Source organism: Tripterygium wilfordii, chromosome 4 (assembly GCF_013401445.1).
Source record: "Tripterygium wilfordii isolate XIE 37 chromosome 4, ASM1340144v1, whole genome shotgun sequence".
NCBI classification, from domain to species: Eukaryota; Viridiplantae; Streptophyta; class Magnoliopsida; order Celastrales; family Celastraceae; genus Tripterygium; species Tripterygium wilfordii.
The window spans coordinates 11,271,818-11,281,516 of NC_052235.1; the positions used below are offsets into that span (position 1 = coordinate 11,271,818).

Here is a 9,699-nt window from a genome sequence, read left to right on the forward strand (position 1 = left end):
TTATGAGGATTCGAGAAGAATATGGGGAAATATAGATAGCAAGACTATGCGTAGTTGAACTGGTTATGATCAGAGGTATCCATGATGAATTTGTGGGGGAGAAACTTCATATGAAAATAGTCAGATTCAATAATTGCAATGGGGGTGCACACAAAACTTGGGCAGTTTTGTGCGGAATCAAAGTTATCTCATTTTATATCCCGTAAAAATTTCTGCTATTTCCTTTATTTCTAGCCCTCTTGAATCATATATATACTTGATCAGTCTCTCCTGTTATCTATCTATTCTAAATAAAAATCTCTGAGGTCATTCAATTCATTTCTGAATTCCTTATTCATTGCTTGTGTTCTTCACGATTTTTATTGCTTGTATATCTTGCCTTCAGAAATCTCGTGTAGTACAAGCATTGCCATACTATTGAATTTATTTGGAAGTTAAATAAAGTAATAAAAGAATCATGACAAGTGCATTAGGACATTGTTCTTAGCAGGAACCTGTGAGATTTTGGTCTTCTTGACTGTAAAGGAGCTAAAAGAAATTAAATGGAGCTAAAAGGCATGGTGGAGCCGAAGAGATTGTGGTGTTCTTAACTCTAAGAGAGCTAAAAGAAATTAACTGGCGTTAAAAGGCATAGTGGGGTCAGAGAGATTTTGGAGCCGAAGAGATTGTGCTTGGCATTAAAGGTATGTCAGATTTGGTGGAAATCAGATGTGAGCAGTAAATCGATGGAAAGATCGGACAAAAAGAGAATGAAAGATACAAGAATAAGCCTAACATGGCAGATTGAAGATAGGATGGAATCAAAAGATGCAGTTTTCTCATAATGGATGATTGTAGGATGAAAGGGGGAAATCAAATGTGAACAGTAAATCAATGGAAAGACCAGACAAGACAAAACAAGAATGAAAGATACAAGAATAATTGTAACATGGCAGATTCAAGATGGGATGGAGGCAAAAGATGCAGTCTTCTCATGATAGATGATTGCAGGATGATAGGGGTGATAGTGCTTACGACAATTAACCAAAATCAAATTTTCAAAATGAGAAAAATAAAAGAAAATACAATTTTCTTCATGCATTCATACACTCATGGATATTTTCTTGCATAAATTCAAACAAATGTTTTTGGCCAAGCTGGGAATGGCCGTAGTGATCCCATGCACTTTCTTTTCATCAGCCAAGCTGGGAATGGCTGTAGTGATCCCATGCACTTTCTTTTCTTACTGGCCAATCTGGGAATGGCCTTAGAGATCCCATGCACTTTCTTTTCATCAGCCAAGCTGGGAATGGCTGTAGTGATCCCATGCACTTTCTTTTCTTGCTGGCCAAGCTGGGAATGGCCTTAGAGATCCCATGCACTTTCTTTTCATCAGCCAAGCTGGGAATGGCTGTAGTGACCCCATGCACTTTCGTTTCTTGCTGGCCAAGCTGGGAATGGCCTTAGAGATCCCATGCACTTTCTTTTCGTCAGCCAAGCTGGGAATGGCTGTAGTGATCCCATGCACTTTCTTTTCTTGCTGGCCAAGCTGGGAATGGCCTTAGAGATCCCATGCACTTTCTTTTCATCAGCCAAGCTGGGAATGACTGTAGTGATCCCATGCACTTTCTTTTCTTGCTGGCCAAGCTGGGAATGGCCTTAGAGATCCCATGCACTTTCTTTTCATCAGCCAAGCTGAGAATGGCTGTAGTGATCCCATGCACTTTCTTTTCTTGCTGGCCAAGCTGGGAATGGCCTTAGAGATCCCATGCACTTTCTTTTCATCAACCAAGCTGGGAATGGCTGTAGTGATCCCATGCACTTTCTTTTCTTGCTGGCCACGCTGGGAATGGCCTTAGAGATCCCATGCACTTTCTTTTCGTCAGCCAAGCTGGGAATGGCTGTAGTGATCCCATGCACTTTCTTTTCTTGCTGGCCAAGCTGGGAATGGCCTTAGAGATCCCATGCACTTTCTTTTCGTCAGCCAAGCTGGGAATGGCTGTAGTGATCCCATGCACTTTCTTTTCTTGTCAGCCAAGCTGGGAATGGCTGTAGTGATCCCATGCACTTTCTTTTCTTCTCAGCCAAGCTGGGAATGGCCGTAGTGATCCCATGCATTTTCTTTTCATCAGCCAAGCTGGGAATGGCTATAGTGATCCCATGCAGTTTCTTTTCATCAGCCAAGCTGGGAATGACTGTAGTGATCCCATGCAGTTTCTTTTCTTGTCAGCCAAGCTGGGAATGGCTGTAGTGATCCCATGCACTTTCCTTTCTTGTTGGCCAAGCTGAGAATGGCCTTGTGATCCCGTGCCCCTTTATTTTCTTGCACAAACATTTGGCCAAGCAGGGAATGGCCTTGTGATCCCGTGCCCTTTATTTTTCTGCACCAACATTTGGCCAAGCCGGAAATGGCCTTGTGATCCCGTGCCCTTTATTTTTCTGCACAAACATTTGGCCAAGCCGGGAATGGCCTTGTGATCCCGTGCCCCTTTATTTTCTTGCATAAACATTTGGCCAAGCCGGGAAGGGCCACTGTGATCCCGCGCATTTTAATTCCCGTACGAAATTCGGTTGACTACTTCTTTGTTTGCCCTTTATTTCATAAAAGGCATACAAAGGGGGGCAGCTGTAGTAACCGGTTTTCGTCCGGCCAAAAAAAAAATATAAATAAATAAAATACAAAAAAATAAATAAAATAAATAAATAAATAAAAAAGAGAAGAAAGAGGGTAAAATAGTCGAAAGTGAGGGTAAAGAAAAAGGGGGGAGAATTTGGAAAGGGAGTGGAAAGAAGAACAAAAAAAAAAGGAAGAAGAGGGAGAAAGGAAAAAGGAAAGGGGGGTTAGACCGAAAGAAGTCACCAGTAGAAGAAGCAGATAGAGGAAGAGGTAACGAATCTGCTGTATTCTATACTTGAATTTGGATCTTTATCTTTGATTATGTTTTCATGCTTCTTCATTTATCTTTGTATTGATACCTATAGTTTGCTTGTTCATTGGGTTAAAATCTGGATCTGGTTTTTGTGATTTGAATGCTACGTCGATACTCCTATTGACACTTGGTTTAGATTCGATTCATACTCAGTTTACTCTCTGGTTATACTCGGTTGGATCTCTTTGCTTGCTCTTTGGTTATTTGGCTATTAATGTCCCTGCCTACTCTCTGGTTTTGATATCAGTATGTGCTGGTGAATCCGGTTCTGGTTTTGACATGTAACATTGATAAGTTCGGTTTTGATATTAGTATTTGGTTTTATAAATCTGGTTTCTGGTTTTGATGAATTTGGTTTTATGGATCCGATTATGGTTTTGATGAATTTGGTTTTGATTTTATCTTATGTATTCCGATTGGTTATATTGAGATGGCTATTTTGGGTTCAAGAGTTTGTGCATATAATTTGATTTTTATATTGGGATTATGTGGGTTTATGTGGTGTTTATGTGATGTGCGGAAATGGTATTTGAATGTAAACTGGATTTATTCAATTTTTGACCCTTTCTCTTGTTGATTTTTGAATATGGACCGGGCTTGATTCAACTTGGGCCGGACTTGATTTCGTTTGGGGCCGGAGAGTTCATTTGGAGTTTGGACCGGGTTTGAGCCACACATGGGCTCCATGGGCCACATTTTGTATTTTATTATTTGTATATATTTTTATCTTATTTTTATTTGGTATGTATATCTTTGTAAATGTAAGCCATGTAATAGTATAGTGGAAAAATAATGAAGAGTAGTGTAGAGTAGTGTAATTTATATTTATGCATATTTAAATTGATTAGTATGCATGTTAGGGGTTATTAATTTAGGATGCATGTTTAGAATGTATATTAGAATTGTATGCATAGATCATTTTCCGCAATTTCGTCAATTCAACAACCGCGTCTTTGCCAAATTTTCATATAAACAAAATAAGAAAATGCCTAAATTAAAGTCAAATAGGAGGAAGACTTGATAAAATTCAGCTCTTGCCTAGACTTTAATTGTGTTATTTTCATTCACATTAATTTATTAGATACCTAAATTAAAGATCATTAGGAGGAGGACTTGATAAAATTCAGCTCCTGCCTAGACTTTAATTGTATTATCTTTATTTAAATAAAAAATAAATGATAAATTAATTTATTAGATACCTGAATTAAAGTTCTTTAGGAGGAGGACTTGATAAAATTCAGCTCCTGCCTAGACTTTAATTATGTTATCTTTTCAAATCAAAATATCGTTTATCCTCATAAAAATAATGGTAACTAAATTAAAGATCATTAGGAGGAGGACTTGATAAAATTCAGCTCCTGCCTAGCTTTAATTATGTTATCTTTTAAAATAAAAATATCACAAACAAATTTTTTAAGAAAAAGCACACATATCAATCAAGGTAACCTTTTAGGGAGTTGTGGGGTGCCTAACACCTTCCCCACACTCAATAGACCCCATTTACCCATTTTCTGGTTCGTAGACCATTTTTTAGTGTCCAATTGCACTCAAATCAATTGGTGGCGACTCTAAACATTTTTCATCCTTTCATCGCCGGTCCGCGTCGTTACTCCGGTTGCGACAGTGTCCAACATTTGTCAAGTGGGTATTAAAATGACATTTTCCGATCTTTCTAAGTCATACTAAGAGAGCTGAATATATCTAGTTAATTCTCAAGGTATTATGGAGACATAATTCGAAGTCACAAAAGAAGGGAATCATGCAACAATAGCCGGCCATATAACTCATTCAAAGGAAGGTCCTAGTTTCCATATTTCATGAAGATCACACAAGTCTAAATTCCTAATTTCATGGAAGTTGTTTGAGAAGACTTTTGCCAAGCAAATGAGAGATCACATTACCTTATTCTGAAGAGGAAATCGTGGCGATAACTTAGTGAATCGAATCAGAATCAAAGGGTTGGCAAACTCTAGTCTCAACCATATATTGTGTTCGTGCATCAAGAGACACTAAGAAGTACACTTGTGCAAACTATTGAGCCGTGAATCATCTCTATCAATTCTCAATTATTTCATTCTTTCTAAGCAACCAAGCATCTATTGATCATCTCTACCCGAGTCTATATTTGTTCTTCTAAAGAGCTCCTACACTTCATTCACATATCCTACACATGAGCTATCATCCTTGTTCTCCTAGTTTGCTACTGTAAACGCTGAGAAATAACCTGAGCCAAACACTTGTAAAAGCCCTTAATTAGGTATACCATCCATGTGAGGATTGTGAGAGTTTTGTGATTTGCCTTTAAAACCACGTGTGTAAAACTTAGGAGGGTTAACTTGTGAAAACCTCTAAGTTTCGGTGGTCAACTCTGGAAAATCATCATACTGGATTGAACTCCTAAGCAAGGGTGCTTAGGGAGTGGAGTAGGAAGACTTGGTGAAGTCGCCAAACCATTATAAATCACTGTTTACACCTCTCTCAACCCTATTCTTTTATAGCTTTATTTTATTGCTTTATTCTGGTTTTATGTGTTATATATTTTTCATTGTTTAATATATATTGTCTAATTATATGTGATTGCTTTATGTGATTAGGAACTCATCTATTTGTTTGATTGATATCCACGGGTCAAGTTAGAGAATTTCAATTTTGAATTTATTTTAAATTGTTTTATTAATTTGTGAAGTTGCTTCCGTTGTATTAACTTGAAATAGGGCATAATACATATATATAGGTTAATTACAGTAACTAGTGCATATTGTTGCTATTTTTATCATTTGTTTCTTGATTTTGAGTAAGTGGATTCTCTGTTGGAATTTGGGAACACAATTCACCACCCTCTTGTGTGGTTTAAGTCCTTCAGTCTTCACATCATCGCCAGCCTAAACATCATCGCTAGCCAAAACAGTCACAAATCTCTTATTAGCCAAGACATCATCGATAGCCAAAACATCATCGCTAGCCAAAAGCCTCTTGCTCGCCTTGGTAGCCAAGAGCCTCTCGCTCGCTTTGCTAGCCAATAGTCCTTTGCTCACCTCGTTAGTCAACATTACTTTGTTCGCCTTGTTAGCCAACAACCCTTTGTTTGCCTCATTAGCCAACAGTCCTTTGCTCGCCTCATTAGCCAACAGTCTTTTGTTGGCCTTATTGGTAGTTGAGGAAGTTCGGAAGGTTTGCCTTATATTTCTTTGGTGTAGAACTTGGCAAACTCAACATTTGAAGCTGGAATTTTGGAGTCCAAGTTCGTTGGACACTTTCTACAATTAAGTCACATTTCTCGCTGAGCAAACTCTTAAGATTTAGATGGTGTGCATATGAATGGAGGGATACTGGGACTTCAAAGTTGTTATTTCCAAGCGAGAGAATCTCGAGGGACAAGAGATTGGATATAGGAGTGAAGGCAATGTCGCTAGTGAGTTCATTACAAGATGACAGGCTTGCCAAACATTGTGGAAGTGTCCCTGACCGGACCTCTATTTTGAGGTCCTAATACCACCTAATTAGGGAGTTCTAGTATCTTAAGTAATGTAATTGTGTTTAAATAAGTTAGTTTTACTCTTATGATTGTCTTTCATTGGTTTTGCAGAAAATATGATTAAACCGACAAAATTAGAAGCTCTCGGGATTGAAGAAAAGTTCATAGAGATGAAGAATTGTCTGGACACCTTCATTGGATGTTCGGATAATTGAATCAAAGGGCAAAAAGGTGAAAGAATCATGAAGCTACAGCTAAAAAATGAAAATCAGCATAAACTGTCCAAACAGATTTCAACCGTCTGGACAGTTGGAACCAGAGGGTTTAATTGTCCACACAGATTTCAACTGTCCGGACAGTCGCCCGATTTCTGCATTCCGAGAATGATTAATTGAGCTGGGTTTTTGGGTATCTCTCAAATGTAACCAATGGGAGAAAGCTTTGTAAAGGTAAATAGGTCATTATACTTGTAAAAGAGGAGAAAACCCTAAGATTGGGGGACTCTCTGAATTCATTCATCTCCTCCAACTTCTTGCCTCCATTGTTTTTCTCTCTATTTCTCTCTCTAAGTTTTTCTTGGTTTCTTGTGATTTCGTGTGTAGACATTGATTTTCATCTATAAAATTGATGTTTATGTCCATTATGATGAGTGGCTAAGTTCTCTTTCTAGTTTCTAGTCCCAAACGGTGGGTGCTCGGTTTCAATTGCTCAAGGTATGCTCAAAGAATCGTAGCTTCAATTTCTCTCTTTTAATTTCGTGATAGTTGTGTGATTGGATCTATGGGAATGACATATTTGATTGTATTCTTGGATTGTCTAGTCTAGGGATTGCATCTAATGTGTTCGATTGAGAATTGTTAAACCCATTGCATGATTTCCTTAATTAATTGAGTTTTTCATTGCATATCTATTAATTATGTGTATTGATGATGGGGTTTTGGGTTAATTTAGGAATGTGCATGGGAGAGTTATGGTTAATTGATCTTTGAGTGTGAAACTAGGGTGTTAGCCAAGCCGAGCCCCATGGGGGAACATTAATCCATAATATTAGGTGCTTATCCCTTTGCGTTCATCGTCGATTAAGAGACCCGATGGCCTACATATATGAATTGAAGTCTTATAACCCAATTATCTTTGCATATGCATGATTGATAGTATCACACAATGCATTGTGTATGGTTGTGTGTGTTTGCAATGATACCTTGAGTACGAGAACCGAGTAGCCACCGGGACAGATTAGAGACTAGGTTTTTAATTAATTGTTTTAAATCCAATTCGTGCTTACTTTGATTACAAAATCGCTCATGCTATCGAGTCATTCGGCCCATTTCTTTTACTTGCTTTTATTTGATATTCATTGTGTTTATTAGTGTTAGCTAGTCATTTGCATATCATTCACTTCAAATTTGCATTGCTTCCTCGTGGATCGATACCGGACTCACCGGTTTATTACTTGACGATACCCTACACTTGGGGTAACTACACACACACACTTTGGTGTCGGTCAAGTTTTTGGCGCCGTTGCCGGGGAAGCGAGTGTCAAAGACGAAGCTGGGTGGCTTGTAGATGCTAGCTTTATGCTATTAAATGCCATCAAATAAGGAAGGAGCACGGTCACGCTTCAAGGGTAACTTCGTTCCTCCCTTTTACTTGCTTTCTAGTGTAGTTGATTTAGTGTAGTTGCTGCAAAAAAAAAAAAAAAAATTGTGAGGAGAACTTGGCGGATGGGGCTAACTTAGATTCCTGTGGGCGATGGATGCCACCTTGTTTGCTGCTTGGTAGTGATACGTTGTTTGAGAGAGCTTTGCGCATTTTTCTTTCTATCACTACTTGCTACATCTTGGTGTGTAATTGTTCCTGAGGTTGATTGTCATTCTATTCCTATCTTTGCTCTTGTTCTTGCTTGATATTGGTCTCGGTTGTTTGTTCATTGAAAAATCTGGTGTTACTTGACTTGGTTGGTTGTCATCTTTCGTGTTACTTGATAGCTTTGTTTGCCATCATGTCTCATCTTAGAGATAACGTTAGTGGGCATGGGTCTAATAGAGATGGGAGAGGTGGTGACATAAATGCGAGTGATGCGGGGAGTGTACGTGGGGGTGATATCAATCTTGATGTATTACGTCGTCTTTTGCAACGTGTGAACATTGATGAATTGATGAATCCGGCGCAAGGGCAAGATGCCCAAAATGTGCCAAATGCCCAAAATTTACCAAATGTTCAAGTTGAGCATGCTTTGCAAAATGCACCTCAACCACTTCAACAAGACAATGCGGCACAAATTGCCCCACAAAATGTCTACCAACCTCCCAATATGCCTCCCGCATACCATATGCCTCCCCCATATAATTTTGTGCATCCTATGTATTATCAAATGCCACAAGTGCCACAATATGCTCCCTTCGGACAAAATTTACATGCACCTCCTCCTGTGGAGTACATTCATGCCCAAGAGCATCGCACTTTGAGGGAGCTCACGCATCCCGCAAGGCAAACTCAACCATCTTGCATCATCATGCCACCGAACCAACAAAATGTGAGCCTTAAACCATCAATGTTCCAAATGATTCCCAAATTCCATGGAATGGAATCGGAACGACCATATTCACATGTGCGTGATTTTGAATCGGTGTGTACTACTTTTGGTGATGTTACATGCACACAAGAAATTTTGAGACTCAAACTTTTTCCATTCTCTTTGAAGGATTATGCAAAACAATGGTTTGAGAACTTGCGCCCCCAATCCATTGCGACTTGGGCGGCAATGCAAGAAGAATTTCTCAACAAATATTTTCCTTCCTATTGTACCATTTCTTATCAAACACAAATCATCAATTTTCATTGCAAAGAACATGAAACTTTCTTCCAAGCTTGGGAGAGGTTTAAGGATTTGTTGTTTATGTGTCCTCACCATGGATTTCAAAAATTTCAAATTGTGAATTTCTTCCACAAATCTTTGACTCCATCTTTGAAGAAATTGGTTTCCACTATGACTCAAGGTGATTTTTTGAATAGGGATGCCAATGAGGCATTCACTTTCTTTGATGGGTTGGCGGAGGAATCCCGATCTTGGGAAGCTCCTCCACTAATCCGACATGATGTTATGCCAAGCTCTAGTGGCAAGTTTGTGTTGAATGAAAATGATGATGTGCATGCTAAACTTGCTTTGTTGTCCAAGAAATTGGAATCCTTAGAGTCACAAAAAGCCCCTATAAATGTGGTTGGTGTTGATGACCAAGTTGCTTGTACCTTGTGTGAAAGTAGGGATCATAGGACGGATGAGTGTAATGCCTTACCGGCTTGTAAGGAAGTCCT

At 38.8% G+C, this 9,699-nt stretch overlaps 1 pseudogene; it reads right to left on the minus strand.

Moving 5' to 3' along the window:
• Nucleotides 1–9,203: 9,203 nt before the first annotated feature.
• On the minus strand, nt 9,204–9,303 carry LOC119998033 (annotated as a pseudogene).
• Nucleotides 9,304–9,699: the final 396 nt, after the last annotated feature.